General features: G+C 40.7%; 1 protein-coding gene across 9 annotated transcripts in view; it reads right to left on the bottom strand.

Annotated features, from left to right (window-relative positions):
- chrm2a (cholinergic receptor, muscarinic 2a) overlaps window positions 1-20,804 on the bottom strand; it is a 93,942-nt gene that overhangs the window by 43,413 nt on the left and 29,725 nt on the right. The gene's annotated exons all lie outside the window — the stretch shown is intronic.

Here is a 20,804-nt window from a genome sequence, read left to right as displayed (position 1 = left end):
TTGTTTGTTTATCTTCATAATTATAAAGTTATTTTTATTACATGTGATTCTGACATGATGTCATGCACTGTGCTCCTTCCTCTCCGCTCGTCTCAGGTAAATAATGCGTCTTCCAGCTCAGTGGTCGGAGTCGCGCGTTCATGTGTTTTGGGGGCGTGGCTTTGGAAGGAGCCCAGAAGGGAGGGGGTGGAGTGAATAGAAATAATGAGCTGTCTTTAAAACAGTCGTGAGAGGTCTACAGACACTCGATTTTTATACTTTCTTTTTCAGAGTACTTACATTTTAATTATGTATTGATATATAAATAAAGTTTAAACACATTTTAAAAAAAAATTTTTCATACAGTTCTTACCTACCCTACCTTTAAGGACAAAGATAAGAACTTCTTTATGGACGCCCCGCTTGCGCCCCCTGTAGTGATGCGCGGGTCGTCACATAACCCGCGGACCCCGCGGGTAACCCGCGGGTCGGGTTGGGGCGGGTAAAGAAATTGTCACTTTATTTGCGGGGCGGGTTGGGGCGGGTCATTAAAAACAAAATAAATAAATAAATCCATGTTTGTTGCGTGCAATTCCCTATAGCCTATATTAAATATTTGGGAATATCGATTTTCATATTTTATTAGGTTCTTTGATAAGGTTACAATACGAAGGCCGTAGCAACATAACTTGCGTGATGTCCCCAAACCTTTGGCGTCACGTCATGAAAGCGGCGCACCAAGCAGCTCCCGGCGCCAGCCACGACAACAAAAACGGAGAAATAAATGTGCAGATGGAAGACGAGGTGTGGGAGAAATTGAGGTCGGGAATTTACATAATTAAAAGAAAAAAAATTCAGGCTGCTAAATCTAATGTTTTGGGACCGGTTCTCAGAAATAGCTGCAGCAAGAGACAATCGAGACAGTACGTGAAGTGCAACTCGTGTGAAACTCGTGTGAAAAAATATACAAACACGAGAGCCACAAAATGAGCACTTCCAGCATGTCAAGACATATTTTCCGTGTGTTAAATAAAACAAAAGTGCAGTGGTTATGTAGCTGTAAACTGTTGGCCAATACAAATTTGAAATAAAAAATTATTAAGCCTGTTAGATGAATACAGACGCTGCTTTGTAAATGTTGAAAATGTTTATCATTATCTTGTTATTAATATGACCTGATTTATGGTTCATATTCATAATCGTGTGTTGTTGCCTGTTTACAGGGCGATGTTTCCAAGCACTTTCAGGCTGAAATAAAGGCTGTTTTCATTTATATTACAATGCCTAGTATGTAGGGTGACCACCTGGCTATTGATCTGTTGCAGGACAGTAGATGTGATTTTGCTGGACAATGCGAGACACCACGTGAGACAGATACATTTGTGAATTAAAATGTAAATAGTGATTTACACTTGTTGGCAAACTTGGCATACGCGCCGATTAATGTTTCTGCCGTTGGGTGCCCACACTACAATGTTGCTCTTATGGCAACATTAAATTCAACAGAATTTAATGTTAAATACAACAGAACATTAAATACAACAGAAAATTCTAGATTCACGGCTACACATGCAGGATGACAAATTTTGAGCGCGCAGATGTAATATCTGAGAGAGAGCGCGGGCGCGTCCAGTTAATCCGCCTGTGAGCGGAGATCGCTCGTGCATTTGATGCGCTCTCGTGATACAATAATGCGCTCTCAACATTTTTCATTATAACAACGCCATATATAACCCGCATTAAATGAACTATAAACATGAGAAGAAAGTCGTGTCTGAACGTCGCAATTTTGTATTGGTTAAAACAAATGGAGAATATCTCGTTTTTCCGTAGGTGCTCGACCATTTCCGTGTGTGGCGCTTGATCGCTGCCGTTCGTTGGAAATATTTGCCATCAGAATGGATGATTACATGCTTTAAATCATCGATTTAGGCAGCTTTGAGCAGCTCCTGAGGTTCTTATCTAGTAGGCTATGTGAGATAAATCCTGGTTGTTTACTGAGTAAACTGAGTTTATGTCCACTCTCTCTATGATTGCATTGGTTAGTTATTTTCACAGCTAGAATATGACGGCTGCACAAACAGATTTTTAAATGCCTGCCAGTCATAGTTTTTATTATATTTCTTACTGTTGTGTTGTAATTTCAGGGATAAAAAAAAAAAAAAAAAAAAAAAAAAAAACTACAGACGTAAATGAAATGCTGGACACTACTTAAGTCTTGCGGGACGCGGAACAAAGCTCCCAATTTCGGGACTGTCCCGCGAAATGCGGAACGGGTGGTCACCTTACTAGTATGTATATTTAATGGCTGCGGGTGCGGGGCGGGGCGGGTTGTAAAAATGGATACAGTGGTGCGGGGCGGGCTGGGGCGGGCCAAATAATTTCATAAAAGCGGGACCCGCGGGTTGGAAAAAAAGCCGACCCGCGCATCACTAGCCCCCTGGCCTCTTCGGCGATGCTGTTAACACGGTCGTCGAGAGGTTTCAGGAAGCCAATAAGCAGGCGGCGGCGTTCCAGAAACTCCTCCCCCGTCGCTCTTTCACCCCTGGGGCTGTTCCACAACACCATTAGCCCCAGTCATCAAAAGCCAGCTCCTCACAGCAACCGTGCCAATCAAAAGCGGAGCGTTTCTACCCGTACCCCTCCTCAGAGATTCGGGGGGTCGGGAGGGCGCTCACAGCCGCAGCCTTCAAGGGGTAAGACGGATCTGAGGAACGTCATTATCGCCAAGAAGGCTGCAGCAAAGAAGTCCTGACGCTGTGAGTGTCAGGGCTCAAATGAGGGCAGCCCCCGCTGGAGAGAAGTGGCGCACACCTCAGTATACGGTGCCCAGTTCTCTTCAGTGCCCTCAGGGGGCCGTTCTGCCAACCCTGCCACCTCGTGTGCTTCAGGGCGCGGTGGTCCCCAGCGAGCAAACACCCAGGTGTCCGCCCGGAAACGTAGCGGCCCTGGGGCGCTCGCCCCCTCTAAGGAGGGTCTCCGAACAGTCAGCTCGGCTGCCCCCTGCTGGTGCGCCGCTTCAGGGCACCGTTTTGGCTGTTCAAATTACACCAGAGGCCAGTCTCGAGAGACTGGTTCCCTTAGTAGAATATCTGACAGCATGGAGGCTACTGCCAAATATTTCTCAATGGGTCCTGCGTACAGTCGAAAAGGGGTATACTATTCAGTTCGGGTCTCGCCCACCCAGGTTCGCGGGGGTCCTGCCCACTGTGGTGGGCCCCGAGCAGGCTCTGGTTATGGAACAGGAGGTAAAAACTCTGTTGGAGAAGGAAGCCATAGAGCATGTACTTCCTCTCGACAGAGAAAACGGTTTTTACAGCCGTTATTTTATCGTTCCGAAGAAGGATGGGGGTTGCGTCCCATTTTAGATCTGCGTCTGCTGAACCAGTCAGTTATGAAGCTCAAATTCAAAATGTTAACGTTGAGACAAATCGTGTCACAAATCAGGTCCGAGGACTGGTTTGTCACGATCGATCTCAAGGACGCGTATTTCCACATCTCCATCCTTCCGCATCACAGGAAGTTCCTGAGGTTCGCTTTTGGGGGCAAAGTTTACCAGTATCGGGTTCTTCCGTTCGGCCTAGCGTTATCACCCCGCACTTTCACCAAATGCATGGATGCAGCCTTGGCGCCACTGCGTTTACAGGGCATTCGCATTCTCAATTACATCGACGATTGGCTAATTTTAGCTCAATCGCAACAACTTGCGGTTCGGCATCGAGATGTCGTTCTCGCCCACATGAGAAGGTTGGGGTTAAGGTTGAATGCCAAGAAGAGTGTTCTTTCTCCAGCTCAGAGAACCACTTTTCTGGGCGTGGTTTGGGACTCTGTTGTGATGCAGGCGCGTCTTTCACCTGCTCGCATAGATTCAATCCTTTCTACCGTAAACCGGATAAGGCTAGGCCAGTCACTCACTGTGAAACAATTTCAGAGACTGTTGGGTTTAATGGCAGCAGCGTCCAACGTGATTCCCTTTGGCCTGCTGTACATGAGACCCCTGCAGTGGTGGCTCAGGACCAGGGGGTTTTCTCCAAGGGGAAATCCATTTCGCATGATCAAGGTCACGCGGCGATGCCTACGTGCCCTCGACATGTGGAAGAAACCTTGGTTTTTATCCCAAGGCCCGGTGTTGGGAGCTCCTTGTCGTCGCAAGATGCTAACGACAGATGCCTCCCTCACGGGTTGGGGGGCGATCCTAGACGGACGCCCAACTCAGGGTCTGTGGAGCGAACATCATCTCTCCTGGCACATCAACTGCCTGGAGATGATGGCTGTGTTCTTGGCTCTCAGAGTCTTTCTCCCAGATCTCAGGGGCCACCATGTTCTTGTCCGGTCAGACAACACATCGGTGGTTGCCTATATAAATCACCAGGGAGGTTTGCGTTCGCGTCCGCTTTACAAACTGGCGCACCAAATCCTCCTGTGGTCCCAGGGGAAGTTGCTGTCGCTTCGTGCAGCATACATCCCCGGGGTTCAAAACATAGGAGCAGACGTCCTGTCAAGGCAGGGGCTGAGGCCCGGGGAATGGAGGCTCCACCCCGAGGTGGTGGAGCAAATATGGGGGATGTTTGGCCGGGCTCAGGTGGATCTGTTTGCGTCTCAAGAGACGTCTCACTGTCCACTCTGGTTCTCCCTCACCCATCCAGCTCCTCTCGGACTGGATGCTATGGTGCAGACATGGCCGAGGCTTCGTCTGTACGCTTTTCCTCCGATTGCTCTGCTCCCGGGAGTCTTAGAGAGAATTCGCCGGGACCAAGTCCGGCTCGTCTTGATAGCCCTGCGGTGGCCGGGCAGAGTTTGGTTTTCGGACCTAGTATCTCTCCTAGATGGCTCTCCCTGGGAGATTCCAGTCAGGAGGGATCTTCTGTCTCAGGCGGAGGGCTCAATATTTCACCCTCGCCCGGAACTTTGGAACCTGTGGGCTTGGCCTCTGAGGGGACCCAGCTCATAGACTCTGGTCTCTCAGCCGAGGTTGTGGGTACCATCCTTCACTCTAGGGCTCCCTCCACGAGGAAGCTGTATGCTTTTAAGTGGAAGCTGTTTTCTACTTGGTGCAGTGTTCGTCAGTTGGATCCTTTAAACTGTTCGGTTGGGGCAGTGTTGGAATTTCTGCAGGAGAGGTTCACTGCAGGGTTATCTCCGTCCACCTTAAAAGTCTATGTGGCGGCTATTGCGGCTTACCACACACCTTTGGCTGGTGGCTCTCTGGGGAGAGACCCTCTTGTCACTCGCTTCCTTCGTGGCACACTGAGGCTGAGGCCTGCAGTACGCACGAGGGTACCGGCTTGGGATTTGGCTGTGGTGCTCCAGGGCCTTTCCTTAGCTCCCTTTGAACCCATTGAGGAGGTTCCTGTTAAGTTCTTGACCTTCAAGACTCTGTTCCTTCTTGCTATCTCCTCTCTTAAAAGAATAGGAGATTTGCAAGCTCTTTCGGTTGCCCCATCGTGCTTGGAATTTGCACCCGGTATGGTGAAGGCTTTCCTTCATCCCAGACCTGGGTATGTTCCTAAGGTCCCCACCAATGTGGTGAGGCCCATAGTACTGCAAGCCTTCTGTCCTCCTCCCTTCAGGGATTCAGACCAGGAACGCCTTAATCTGCTTTGCCCAGTTCGGGCGTTGGATGCTTATGTCCACAGAGCTGCCCTGTGGCGTAAGTCGGAACAGTTGTTCATTTGTTTCGGGTCCCCTAAAAAAGGGGCCCCGGTATCTAAGCAGAGGATGAGTAAGTGGATAGTTGAGGCTATCTCACTTGCTTACGAGTCGGCCGGACTGCCATCTCCTTTGGCAGTTCGAGCCCACTCCACTAGGAGATTGGCGGCCTCTAAAGCTCTGCTCTTCGGAGCATCTTTGCAAGATGTTTGTGATGCGGCAGGCTGGTCCTCACCGCATACATTCATGAGGTTCTATGACCTTGATCTGAGCTCCACTCCTGGGGCCAGGGTTCTGTCTGGTGTTGACGAGTCACACTAGACAGGCATTGGTCATTATGGCGGCGTGGGTATTAACGTTCCCACAGCGTCAATTTCTCGACGCAACGCGAGTTCCCTTGAAAGGGAACGTCTCGGTTACGACTGTAACCTTAGTTCCCTGAAGAGGGAACGAGACGTTGCGTCGTCCTGCCATACTTCCTGCATGCTTGTCAAGCGACTACTTCAGACACTTGAAGCTAGCGTTGCTTTGTTTGAGCGTGCTTTATAGTTTCCTGGTCGTGACGTCACCCGCCTGTGACGTCTCGTCACTCCTTTGGACGGATTTCACACGTGCTTCATGACGACATAACGCGTTGCGTTCCCACAGCGTCAATTTCTCGACGCAACGTCTCGTTCCCTCTTCAGGGAACTAAGGTTACAGTCGTAACCGAGACGTTTTACCAGATCCCGCCAGACATTCCTGCACAAAAATCAAAAAGATAATTGTGGTTGAAAGTAATACGCCGTACAGACTGGACTGACACGATCATAAATAATGCTAGTGTTTGCAGTGTACATATCAGGTAAAATAATCAATGCATATGTAATGGTGTGTTGGTTTTATCTAGTACAAATCAGCAAGTTTCTGTTTTATAGGTGAAAAGTCGCCCACTTTCAGCGCACTAGCTACCTTAAATGTTAAACAAACATACAGCGACAGATGTGTGTGCCATCCTTTGAATGGTCTCTTAAAATAATCCACATTGCTAGCCATAATCATAGTTAGCCCAGCGTTAGGTTACATTAGACAAGCCTTGACAAAATTCCCTGAACCACCCGAAAGTAATTCATATGTTGTCTAGGAAATATCCAAAGCTTAAGTTAATTTACAAAAATAGCTGTCACGGTCCCGCAGAGTCAGTGACTGTACATATTCGGACAGTTCTGAACCTTCTTCTGCATCTATGTTTAATAAATCCCTCCTAAAACATGCTATCTTACACTTGTCAACATTGAGTCCAGCGTCTCTTTTTGCCTCCAGCTAATTAATGTATGTTTACAAACTTTTAAGGGGTCTATTGTAAACGAGCTGCAGAGTCGCACACAGTGCAGCAAGAATCACAGTTCACAGATCACGTGACGAGAGTAAGGCGAGATGACTAACAAGACCATGGCAGAGGATTTGTTGCGCAACAGAGCCCAAGCATCCGATAAATGTCTTATCTTGTAGAATGCGCACTCAGCACCGCCGCTCCCTATTAGTGAGTAAAACGCGAACTCCCTGATGCACGCAAATTAGGCTACCTGTCTCCCAATATCAAACCCATCTTAGGCTGGGCTGTGGTTGTAACCACCTCTTAGCTCTGGTCTCTGTTTTGGTCAGAAGTTATGGAAGCTCATAATTCATGTAGAGTTAGGTCTGAAGAGACTCGTGTGAAATCATACAGGGGAGAAGCCAGACCGTTAAGTTTGTGGCAAAACCTTTTACAGTGCTTGTATATTGTTGTCTTTCAATGAATTTGATAATTCATACTAAGAAAGTAGAATTGAAATGATTATTTTTCCAGACATGAATTTTGTTATTGAGGATTTCCTAAAAATACTGTGCAAAAATATCGCCTTGTCTTGTTCTCGTATCTTGACTCATCACACTCCTACCAAACATCCAAACTTATGTTAAAAGCTGGCTGATAATATAGTTATATTTGCCTCATACTCAGTTTAATCAGTGATGGAAGCTGTAGGAATTGACCTAAGTGCCGTTTGAAAGAGAGAAGGCCGTTAATGATTTATATAGATGTGTGCTTGTACGGCGAGCATCCAACTGTGCCACTGTGTTTCTCTCTCTTTCATATTTTTACCCTTGTAGAGGGTGAGAATGCCCCTTTTGTATGTGTGCTTTTGTTTGTGTCTGTGCGAGTCGTGATCTTTCTTTACCAACATATAGATCTCCCGTTACTATGGTGATGAGCCTCCCTTTAGCCGCGTACCAATAATGATGATGATGGAGATGATGTCATAAAAGCAGAGGCATCTCCAGGGTCCTACAGCTGCTCTTCAGAACTCAGAATGTGCTATAAACCTAACATTATAAATGAGGACACTATAGAATGTGCTTTAGTTGGCCATGTTTCAGCGTTGTTGTTATGGGATGAGTTCATCCACAATGGGAGTTACACGTTCTGACTAGCAAATTCATGTGTGCATTTGCGTGTTTTTGTGCTGTTGTAAGTTGTAATATTACTTTTATGGTGTGTATTTCATAATAATCTCATATAAGATGCATTTGAGTTCATTAACCCGCTAGCAAAGCACCTCAGTTAATCGATTAATTGTTTTACTGAGCATGATGGTTCGGTATGTACCTCGGTATTGAAGTCATGGTTTGTTACAGCAGGGGAGGAAACTAAACATAAAATAGCTTCTTTTTTCTTCTTTATATTAACCAGTACTTTATTGAACAAACTGTCTCTCTTTAAATAAATAAATTCAATTATAATTAACATTTTCTTAAATCTATCTCAGCTAATGCTGTAAACTGTATACAGGGAGCCCTTTTTTGCACATTACTATAATATTCAAGTTACAATTAACAAAACTATTAAATTTAGTTGCTATTTATTATTGTTAGATATTATAATCGACACTCAAAAAAATGTAAATTGCACATAAGGTAAGTTTCGCATGAACTAATTTTTGAAATATAGTCATTTACACAGTACTGTCATAACTTGTTTTCATGACAAATTTATTTAAACATATATAATACTAACAGGTAAAGAACATAATATATAAGGTAATATAGTGCATATATTTAGTGAAATGCTCCCTCAAGAGTTAATTTCTCTAGTGAACTAAGATGCTGTGGACTTGCCTGAGGTAAATGTAATGCTACATGAGATATTATTCTCAAGCAGTTTAATTGATGTCTTTCCACGGTTGAAACACTTAAACATGTAAACAAATTGATCAATCATCTCTTCTTCTTCTTCTGAGCTTTTTCCTGTTGTGGCAGTTAGCAAACAGTGTTGCATTACCGCACACGCCCCCTTCTGGTATGTGGATCGCCTGTGACTGACTGTATTCGTCGTCTGTCTGTATGCACCGAACCATGACATCCGTTCCGATTTAGGATGAATACATGTACGTTACACCCCTACTATGGAAATACTCGAAAGGAAAAAAATGCCCATCCCTGACTGTAACTAGATCTATTTTTGATTTTTTTCAACCACCTTCAAATAGAGACACATTTCATCCAATAAATTTGGATAAATGGATGAAATTCCCATATCACATCCAACTTCATTTTTCTTTTTCTATGAATGTCTGATTTCATTGGACATGTCAAGTTAAATGTGTTGCGGACAACGTTTCGAGTTGAATTTGAACTGCTGTCTTGGTGGACAGAGATTGAGTTAAATGGTCTTTGCTCACATGTGGATTTTGCTGCAGTCAGCAGATACTGCGACCACAGGTGTGTGTGATTTGTAAGACCCTGTATACTGAATTAAACACGAATGACTAATGACTCGTGACTTGTTCCTCTTTAGTCTTAATTACTCTATACTTGCATTCACACACACACACTGCTTTGACATCTTAATGAGATGTTGCTAAGATGCAAAAATGTTGATTAATTAAGAAGATGTAGGCACAGAGGTCATATTGTCTTGAAGTTTCTTGTCTTTGTGCCTTTCGGTCTCTTTTTTCATATTTTTTTCCATTCATGTTTTTTACAAATTTCAAACTAGGGCAAGAAAAGACTGAGCTTCAATTACACACACACATAAAGAGTAACCAAGACAGAAAGAAGTTTCATTTTGACATTTCAAACCTAATTAAAGGAGAAAGTGAAGTGATCCAAGAGAGGTCAGCAACTCATTACTATCACACACATGCATGTTTATTTTCTGCTGTAGTGGGGACTTTCCAACGGCTTCTTCATTAATAACTTTATCTGCGGGCTTTATCTAAGTAAAGGTCCATTCACACCAAGAGCGATAGCTATAATGATATCTGTAACTATGAAAATTTAATCATTGTTCTAATTCTATGAGAATAACAAAATCCACACCACAACTATAACAATAACTATAACTATAAAGTTTATAAATCTTATTTCTGAGAATAGCGCTGTCCACACCACAACTATAACGATAACTATAAAGTTTTAATAATCGCTCTATCAAAATAGCAAAGTCCACAGTGGATCACGGGCACCCAAAACTTGCAATTTATTCACATGTTTTTGATTTCAAATATAGCTATAGTTGCTCATCTTGGTGTAAATGGGTGCTAACCCAAAACTAAACTCCTTCCCTTTAAAAGAAAATGTTTTATAATACAAAAATGAACTAAAATCTAAAATAAAACTTTATTTATGAATCGTTTTTCCAATAGAGAGTTGTGTGTGGTCAGATTTAGCTCACTTGTGGAGTCAATTCTGTCCTCATAACTGAATTAACCCCCTCGCACTCACCTTATCAGTCCCTCTTAACCCCAAAATGTGTCTTTCTGGTTCATTCAGCCATTATACGACATTCATTCACCAAACACTCATTTAACAGTAGGAGAGAGAAAGTGTTCTTCCTCCTCCTCTGCTCTCTAAAATGAGAATCTGACGTTCACACATTCTTTTCATGAGCACAAAACACCATCCACGTCATTCACTGATTTACACACACTAAATTTAGACGCACAAACAAGCAGTGAGCTCAATTGCAAAGAATAATCCATATTTAGACCAACACACACACACATACACATTTATATTTACCTGTGTGTTTACTCATTTCATGTCTTAATAATCTACTTATTGCTGTGAAAATGGCTTTCATGCATATTTCATTTGCATAATGTCGCATGCACGTGATTATAACAGTGTGCTAATTAGTGCGGTTTGATATTGCAAGTATCTCTATTATGCTTATACCAACACAAAGTGTTAAAGTTTGTTGCCATTTTCTTTCAGACTGTGTAAAACTCACATCAGTGAGATTGAAAATCTCTAGCCTTGTGAGCTGAATGAGGATTTTATGGCCAACTGAAGTAAGCGTGTGCGTGTTTGTGTACATGTTCTGTTGTGTTTGACCTCTTGTGATTGACAGCTGTCAGAATTGTGCACACAGGCTGCAGGTGTTCCCTAAGCATCAGTGTGTGTGAAGTGACCTGTGGGCGTGTTTTTGCTATACTGCCTGTCCTGTAGCATTTCTATCAGGCCAGAAATGGAAGAACATGCCACTACAAGCTCCTCAATCTACTGCTGTCACAGAAATCAATACTGGCCAACACACACATTCTGGAGAACATCTCAATTTCTCTATAGACACTCTGAGATATAAAGACATCTACAGAAAAACAAGACAAAAGTAAAAAGGATCTTAATTTGAGCTTCAAGTTCATCTAAAATTTAGTAAACTAATGCCGGGTTCAGACTACACAATATTTTTGTCAGTTCCGATAGTCACTGTTTCAAATTATACGATTTTGACTTCTGAAATCTTGTCGTGTCAGACTACACGTTGCTACCCGTCCATTAATCGCTTGTCATCTTTATCAACATGCATATGCAGTCATTGAGAAGGCGGGACTATCGACTGACAGAAGGTGCCATGAGCGTAAACAAACAATGGCTAGTAGCGTTTTGCTTGTTTTAATGTTTTTCTTGTCTTCAGAAAATCCCAAAAGTGAATACATATCTGGATCTCATGGATATTTGAATTTCCTTCAAAGGGAACTGAGGTAACATTTGTTTTATTTTCCTTTTTTCACTTTGTCGAAGCAACCATAATCGCCATCATAAACACATGAGTATTGTTGCCATAGCTCCACAAACATTTCCTTTCCATGGTCTCTCTTTCGTTTCAGCATGTTTTAAAGCATGTAGGAAGGCACTTCTTTGCTCCTATTGGCCAGTGTCACATATGTGACGGAACTCGTTGTGGACGACCAAATAAAAAGTGTGTCGTTTTTATTCTGTGGCAGATACAAGCTTCCATAGATACTACACTCTAAAAATGCTGAATTAAAACCCAAGTTGGGTTGAAAATGGACAAACCCAGCGATTGGGTTGTTTTAACTCAGCAGTTGGGTTAAATGTTTGCCCAACCTGCTGGGCAGTTTTATTTAACTCAAGTATTGATTAAAATGACTATATGTCTGGCTTAAAATGAACCCAAAATAGGCTGGAAATTAAAAATCAGGCACATAATTTCTAGAGGCAACAATAATAATCAAAAGGTGAACATTTATTCAAAAAGCAATTTAATAGATGTTTATTGATTTAATTATTATTCATTAAACGTATTAATAAATGTTTGTTTATTAAACATATTAATACAAATTTTGAGTTCATTTTAATCCAGCCATATAGTAATTTTTAAACAATAGTTGAGTTAAATAATACTACCCAGCAGGTTGATCAAACATTTAACCCAACCGCTGGGTTTGTCCATTTTCAACCCAACTTGGGTTGTTTTTAACCCAGCGAGAGTACAGTAGATTTTATGCAACTTTAAATCAGCCAATAATTGTGCAGATTGCGTGACCACATGATCATTCAGTGAGTGTCCACGATTTTTAAATCAAAAGATGTTTAAAATTGTATGCCAGGCTGTCTGAAATCACAAACTTTCTAAGTAGATACTTCTTTTGAATAAGCAATTGCTACTAAAAATGACCACTAAAAAAGTGTTTCTCACTATATTCAAGAAAGTATGTGATTTCGAATGCAGCTTTAGTGTGCTTTTTCAGCTTTTCCTGCAGAAGAGAAGTGTGGGATTGTTTATGTCAACTTCTCCAGTTGTATAAATGTGAGGCAGAATGCATTAAAGCCTAAAATAAGCATTAAGCTAGTTAATTTAGCTAGATGCTAATCCTTACCCTATTTACGCTTACTTGTCTTTCTACAAAACACAAAAGTATGAACGTTCCCATCGCCACTGAAGTACATGGTATGCAAATTAGGATGCAAATCTCGTATACCTGTTTACTACATTGTTCTGTGTTACAATATTCAGAATTTATATTATGCAGAGAATGTGCCAACACTTTGCATGTTTATTCATCTGCTTTATAATAGTAAATTGACAGCAACTTACTGTGCATTTATCTTTAACCACTATACTACTACTACAAATAATTAGTTTGCATTGTAATATAGAAGAAAAGCACTTGTTTATGTTGCCAAAATGTTACTGTGATTTATATTTAGAACATGATTGTGATTTATATATATATAACCAAATGACCGTCTCACGGAGTGTGTGTGAAAGTATTTTTCTCTCCACGGTATAAAGTGTGTGTGGACGGATTCATCCATTATGAATGTCTCAGAGAAACACTGTCACCTGGACTGAGATACTCAAACACAGTCGGTCTGGTGTGTGTGTGTGTGTGTGTATGTGTCTGTGAGGTGACAGTATCTCCACCTTCAGGAAATCTCACTTTTACACTCAGCGGGTTTCGCCTTAATAAGAGGTTTTTATGACATGCACATTTTACAATATACCAGCCGTTAACAAGCACGTGTGTGATTCTAACACAAATGTGTGCAAGCAGTGACATTGCGAAGGGCAGAGTGAGTGTTGGGTAACATCCAGTTTGGAATATTCAATCCCTTTGGGTTTATTAAACACAAACACTTGACTCATGAATCTCTCTGCTGCTCTCGCTCGTAAACCTAACATGGTATTGATACTCTCACTTTTCTGCTTAATTGGTTTTATGTTCTTTAATATTATTTCTGCTTATTTCATGATTATTTGCATAAAATCTACTTTATGCAACAGCCATTTTTTGTCGAGTGAGAAATAGAGTAATGGAATTTAATTAGTGCTTCAGAAAAACCCATCAAAAAAATAAATGGACAAAGAATGTTTTATGTTTTAGGACAAAACTGGTTGTTCATGATATACAAATGTAAATTTGTTTATGTATTGTTTATTTACTAAAATAACAAAGACACATAAAATATATGCCGTTTAATGAATCGATGGAGCATCTATTGTGTTTTAGAAATAACCATATTTATTTATTTATTTATTTAATTTTAACAGTTTGACATTTAGGTTGCAAAGCAATTTTGCATAAATAAAATCAATTAGTAGTAGTAGTAGTAATAATGATAATCAATTGATGTTAAGTTTATTTTGTTATTTTGTCATAAAGCAGAAATTGAATTAAATAGAATAATTTATAATTAGTGTCATTGTAGTATAATTTATATACTATTATAGTTTTTGTTAATATTTTGAATTTATTTTATTTTTATATTTTCTGTTTTAATTTTAATTAAGTTTTAGTAATTGTGTTTTGCAATTTTTATTATTTTTTTAACATCAGTTTTAGTTTATTTCATTTTAGCCAAGTTATATATTTTATTTTATTTTTAATGGTTTTAGTTTTAGTTAATGATAATAACCCTGTCTAGAATTTGTGGAATTGAAATTGGTTCTGCATTTCAGGTATCAGTCTCTTAAAATCAGGATCAGATGATTTCTACACTTTTAGAAGGTAAGAGTTTATAGTACACTCTAAAAAATGTTGAGTTTAAAACAACCCAAGTTGGGTTGAAAATGGACAAACCAAGCGATTGGGTTGTTTTGACCCAGCAGTTGGGTTAAATGTTTGCCAAACATGCTGGGTAGTTTTATTTAACCCAACTATTGTTTAAAAATTACTGTATTGTTTGCTTATAATGAATCCAAAGTATGTTAAAATGTTCAATGAATAATAATTAAACAAAAAATCATTTATTACATTTCTAATTACATTATTATTGTTGCTTCTAGTAATTACGTGTTTGATTTTTTAATTTTCAACCTATTTTTTGGGTTCATTTTAAGCCAGACATATAGTAATTTTTAAACAATAGTTAGTTAAATAAAACTGCCCAGCATGTTGGGCAAACATTTAACCCAACCACTGGGTTAAAACAACCCAATCGCTGGGTTTGTCCATTTTCAACTCAACTTGGGTTGTTTTTAACCCAGCATTTTTTATAGGTTTATAGTTTTAGTTTGATTGTTTTTTTTTTTTTTTTTTTTTTTTTATTTAATTAACTGTTAAAAAAAATCTGGTTCTTAACTTCATTACTTCTCGCTAATGTCCGCCGTGCATATTACATTCTCTAACATGTTTTAATAAAGCCACATGTTGACACATATTGCAGTTTATTAAGTTTGTATGCAATTAAGGTATATTAATTAGGGTGTTTTGTGTATTGCATGTGTCCCAGTTCAGTTTTTTGAAACTTAATTGAGATTAATTTTCATACAACATCATGTTCTGGGCTTTCCCTGCATGTTGAATATGACTGTGACAAATATTCATGAGGTCTTGGACGTGTTGCCTGCATTACAGTTTTGCAGCTGAAGCACCCGTACAGATGGTTTTTGGCTCATTTAGAGTCAGAAACGGACAATCGAGAACTGCTTAGACTGTCTCATTGAGTGAAGGAGTCATTAACTTCTCAAACTGATTCACAACACTAACTATTGATTCCAATTCACAAAACAATGATTCATTCAATCAGTTATCAGTGTTTTGTAAACCCATTAGTGGTTAGTTCATATTGAGATCTTTGACTTTTGATTGCAGACGTCTTGGTAAATCTGAGCTCATTTTGAGACATTGTTAAGAAAGATCATAGAACCAGTAAACAGTCTCCATTAGCTCTCCGTCAGATCAGTGATTTTTCTTCTCTACCGTAACACATCTACCAGGAATGTGCTCTGAAATGTCGCATGAATTTCCTTCTGTCTTTTGGCGAACGTCTGGAATTTGATATTGGGAATGTCAGCTTCTTGTTAATGTCAGCGCTGAAATGTTTTTACTGGAGCTGAAACATGTGACCGCGGTTGGCTGAAATCCTGCAGCCGCAGGACATTAAAGGATGCCGGTCTGCTGTTTTCTTTCAGGTAGTGTTGCTGTTTTGTGTAAACACCGTTTCAAAGCGCCTTGCATTCGTAGCTTTGGTGGAGGAATGTTCCAGGTTCAATGCAACTTAAGCTTTATGGATGGTGTTTGTGGCGTAATGCTCATTTTTCCACAGAAAATTATTTGTTTATAGTAGTCCTGCTGCTAAAAGGAGGATTTCAACACTTTACTGCTCAAAAACACACTTAGTTTTTTTTAAGAAACAATTACTCTAAGTGCTTTGAAGCAAAAGTGGAGATGCACGTTAAACATCTTGCATTAATCTAAATGCATTTATACAATCTGAGTGACAAGTTGAAGTCATTTTTCTGTGGCAATCAACAGATTGAAGTGTTTTTTTAAGCCGTAATGTTCCTTGAAGAGCCATGGTAAGTTCTGCAGCTCTTGCATGTAATGCTGGTAAATCTTCTTTCCACAGAGCTCAATATGAGGGGCTCAACGCAGCTGTTTGGATAAATCTGGATAGAATATTAAAGCACAGTTTAAAATTCTGTGCATTAATCTCTCTTTCAGCGCTGATGTAAGCAGCCGCTCTGTGGGGATAAATATAATCTAATAACACAGTGGCTTTTACAGTCATTCAAATGAAACCAATTAAAAAGCCTGCGTCTGCGCAGATCGCGTCCCCTGAGTGTAAGTTTACACAGGGTTTAGATCCGACTGCTCCTACCTAAGAGATCACAACCGTCTGTCTCTCTTTCAGGGACTGAGAGATTGAGAAATCATTTAAGAAGGTTGGTGGACCTTGAAACGGAGATATGTTGCATCTATAAGCAATCTGTCATGACTTTCCACCAGCGGGAGTTATTCTCTATATCAGTGCGCACTGTTTATGAACTACCTGAAACGCCCTTCATTCTTCTGAAAAACGAACATCACAATATTCCTATCCCGCCCAAAAGGTCAGGGCCTGGTTGAGTTAGTTAGTAGTGTGTTGAAACTGGCGGTTATGGTAAGGGACGGGACATTTCCCAAACACACTCAAAGCACTTGACCAATCACAACACACTGCTCCATTCAACCAATCAGAGCATATTGTGCTTTTCAGAAGGAGGGGCTTCATAGAGACAGGAACTATGGTCACTATAGCAAACTATGGTCGTAAGTTCCGTCATTACCAATAGAGTGCAATGGGGCTTTTGGGAAACACACCCCAGAGCGTTACTGACAGACTGGGAGGAGAGGAGCTGCAACAATGGAAAATAATGAACATTCAAGCTGGAAAACCTGTTCTAGTAGAGCACAAAAACAAGACTTTGTAAACATAATAAGTCCTCTTTAAAGGGGACCTATAATGCTGCGTTCACATCGAACGCGTCTGAGGCGTCTGATTTACATGTTAAGTCAATGTAAACGCGCGTCTAGGTGTCCTGCGGTGCGAATCAAGCGTCTAGCACGGTGCGGCGCGAATTGAGTGTTCACGCGGCTGACGCGCGAATTGAGCGCCTGACGCCCAAACGCCCGAGTTGAAAAATCTGAACTTTGGCGTAAATTCGCGGCGCGTTAACCAATCAGGGACTCTGCTTTGGTAGTAACGTGTTTATGATGTGATCAGTGGTGGAGACCAGAACAAAGATAAGAGTCGCAGTGTGTGGCCACCCTGAGCTTTATGATGTGTCATCATATTTTTATCGAGACAGGAATAAAAAGGACCTTGCCTGGAAGAGAATGCGCGAAGAAATCGGACAATCTGGTTAGTTGTAAAACTTTTTGCATGATTTTAGCCGTTGATACTAGCCCACCTTCTAGCTAGCAAAAGTCGGCCGGCATAACAGAGTTAAATTGCCGCTACAGGTTTCCAGCTGACGAGATTATGTGTTTGTTCAGAGGATCTGTGCAGAAAGAGATGAAAGCCCCTCCCATGACGCGAATTCGCGTCTGAACACACTTTGTTTAGACGCGCGAATAGAGCGAATTTTACGCGCGTCTGAAGCGTCTGACTTCAAAATGTTCAAGCGTCCAACTAGACGCGTCTGGGCGTCAAATTCGCGCCAGACGCGTCTAGTTCGGTGTGAACGCAGCATAAGGCCCTTTTGACAATATGTAATATAAGTCCCCATAATGTGAAGTTTCAGCTCAAAATACCCCACAGATATTATAATAGCTTGCCAAATTTGCCCCTATTGGTTGTGAGCAAAACCACGCCATTTTTGTGTCACTTTAAATGCAAATGAGCTGCTGCTTCTCATCCCCTTTCCAGAAGAGGGCGGAGCTTTAACAGCTCATGCTTCAGTTGCTCAACAACAACAAAGCTGGAGAATCTCACGCAGCCAAAGTGAGGATTGTCAGTAACGGTGTTCAGCCTTACATTGTTCAAACCGGAGTCGACACTGATGGAGAGACTCAGGAAGAAGTTACAACTTTTAGAATGAAACTGGATGTTTCTGAATGGTTAGTGGATAAATTTATGTAGTTGCTGTGGAGTTGATTCAACTCATCCACTAGTGTGCATGTGCTGTTTTTGTTCAAACCCAGAGTTCGTTTGTGAAGCAGTCCGGCGTAAAATGATGGCATGACAACAGCTCTTCCTCTTCTCTAAAGCAGCCCAACATGGCCTCACCCCCTTTGTTGCATGTTCTCGTGGGCGGGGTTTATAAAGATTTTAGGGTAAGTGATGTCACTAACCCGGGAAGAAGCTCGTTGTAGTCCCTACCAGCCATTTGTTGTAGTCCTTAAAAGGCGATTTCTTAAAAAAATATCTCCCTTTGCATCGAGAGTTGTAACTTTGCAGATGTTGTTTATGCTCAGACAGCAACATTACACACTAACTAAAGTTAAAAAAGTGAAATCATAATCAAGGACCTCTTTAAGGCATGATGAGTGTCTGGAAATTTGTCTTGGTTTCTATTTCTGAGACATCAAGCTCATTGTTCCAATCCAATTTTCGCATTCAGTGTGGCAAAATTGTATGCTGCACTTACCACTAAAAGAAAACTTTCTGCATTTTTAGAAATAAGTATATGATTGATTTTATGTATGAATGGATTTTCCAACAAAGGACTTCCCCTTATGTACCAAAGGGAGGTCTTGTCAGATTAAGCTCACTTTTGAGGACAAATTTGTTAGCGAAGTAAACACAAACACTGTGAGCATAATGGTTTGTGTTGCTCAGATTAATGTTAATGCAGAAACTTTATATTGTCTTGAACCCTCAGAGGTGTTTAAGCATGTTTGTGTGTGTTGATATTTCCACGAGTTCCCCGGAGAGAGTGTGCCGTGCTTGTGTTGACAGCCATTCAATGCTTTGTAAATCCCCAACCAAACCTCCTGACGAGAGATCGTGCTGTGTGTCACAATTATGTTAGCTCTTATTCTGAATAAGATGAATAAATACTGGGCCTGAATGCTTTTCAAGCTGCTCGGTTCCGTCTTTTAGTCTGCATTTCTACCGATGCATATAGAACACAACCAGTGTTGTCTGTTTTGCGAACAAATGATTCAATGAGTCAGTTTTTTTGTAATGAATCTTTTCTCAAGATTAAACTCTAATGACTCACTCACTGAATCAGAACAAAAGAATCCATAGTGGAATCTTTAAGGAGAATCAAATTAAGAACCATTACATTCCTCATTTCCCATCCCTAGTCTTTTATTTCACACACAGATACAGATGCCCATTTTATCACTCAATTAAAACTGCCCTCTGTGACTTTCCTCTTGAGGAGCGGCTCTTATGGTGAGGTGAGGAAGTCAACGCAACGCCTGGATAATTTAATTGAAATATTCTCATCCTTAACCGCAAGTGTCACTTCAGAGGTCATTCAGGTTTCCCCACCCGACAGGTGTATAATAACCAGCGGTTCTTCAAACCACGCCAAAGTTTGTGCTGCTTTAATAGAGCAGTGTTATCTGCAGTATATCTATAATGATTGTACTGCTCTCGTGTTATATTTTAATTAAGTTTGATTTAATGTAATTGTGAGGAGTACAAGTACAGAGACAATGCAGTTATCATCTAACCAAACGTGCAAATAGCATATGTTATATATTAAATATTATTATGGTTCTATAAAAAAGATTTGAGGTAATGCCCTAGAATTCAATGCAACATTAACACGAATAACATGAACGGGCCTTTAGAATTAAACAGGCTGTTTCTGCCAATGCCTCTTTAAGACTTCTATATGTAAATTGGATTTTTATTAATCTCTAACCTGTTTCAGCATAGTTCATATTCAGGTCAAGTAGCTGAATATGGAATAGGTGTTGATATGTAAATGTGGGCGGTCATATGCTAATGACCTTTAGATGTGTTGTGAATGTTAATATGTGATGTTACTGCTCTTTTTATTTACAGGAATTAAATAATTAAAGGATTAAAGTCCCCCTGTAGTCAATAATTTTATCCCTTAAAACTCATCTTTGATCACCAAATTGACATAATTAAACATTTTTTCCTTCATGCCTTAAAATAGCTTGAATGTAACTCGACACCCTTGCCTCATTTAGTATACGCGGATCAATGAATGTGCAAATTAGCCCCACCTCCACTCGCTCACACCAGCTCAGAGATCCACTCGATCAACTTACTCAGGTAAACGCTGCACAATGGTATCGCTCTTTACAACATCAGACACATAACAGTAATTAATATGATTAGCCTTTTGCTTGACTATGTTATCAAACAGCTAATAATGTGTTGCTAATGTTACACAAACCATGTTCCCGTTCTTCATCGCAGAGTCAGGCAGCTGCCTTCTAACAATCGGTATCCTTACAAACGCTTTAACAACTCAGAACGTCAGTGGAGAAAGGCATATAGTTCATCATAACATCGTAATACACATCATACACCCGTCATATTGCTAAATCTACCGGATTATTTCATATAAATGACATAAAAAGTTGAGTAATTTGCATCATTGGTGGATATTACTGTCGGTCACAGAACATTTCTAACGTAAAACTGTTGTCAACACACTCTTTCACTGCTAAAAGTGAATTTGCGCTCATCTTCAGTGAACAGTAAGCCCC

Source organism: Chanodichthys erythropterus, chromosome 8, assembly GCF_024489055.1.
Source record: "Chanodichthys erythropterus isolate Z2021 chromosome 8, ASM2448905v1, whole genome shotgun sequence".
Lineage (NCBI taxonomy): Eukaryota > Metazoa > Chordata > Actinopteri > Cypriniformes > Xenocyprididae > Chanodichthys > Chanodichthys erythropterus.
This window is presented reverse-complemented; position numbering and strand designations above follow the sequence as displayed.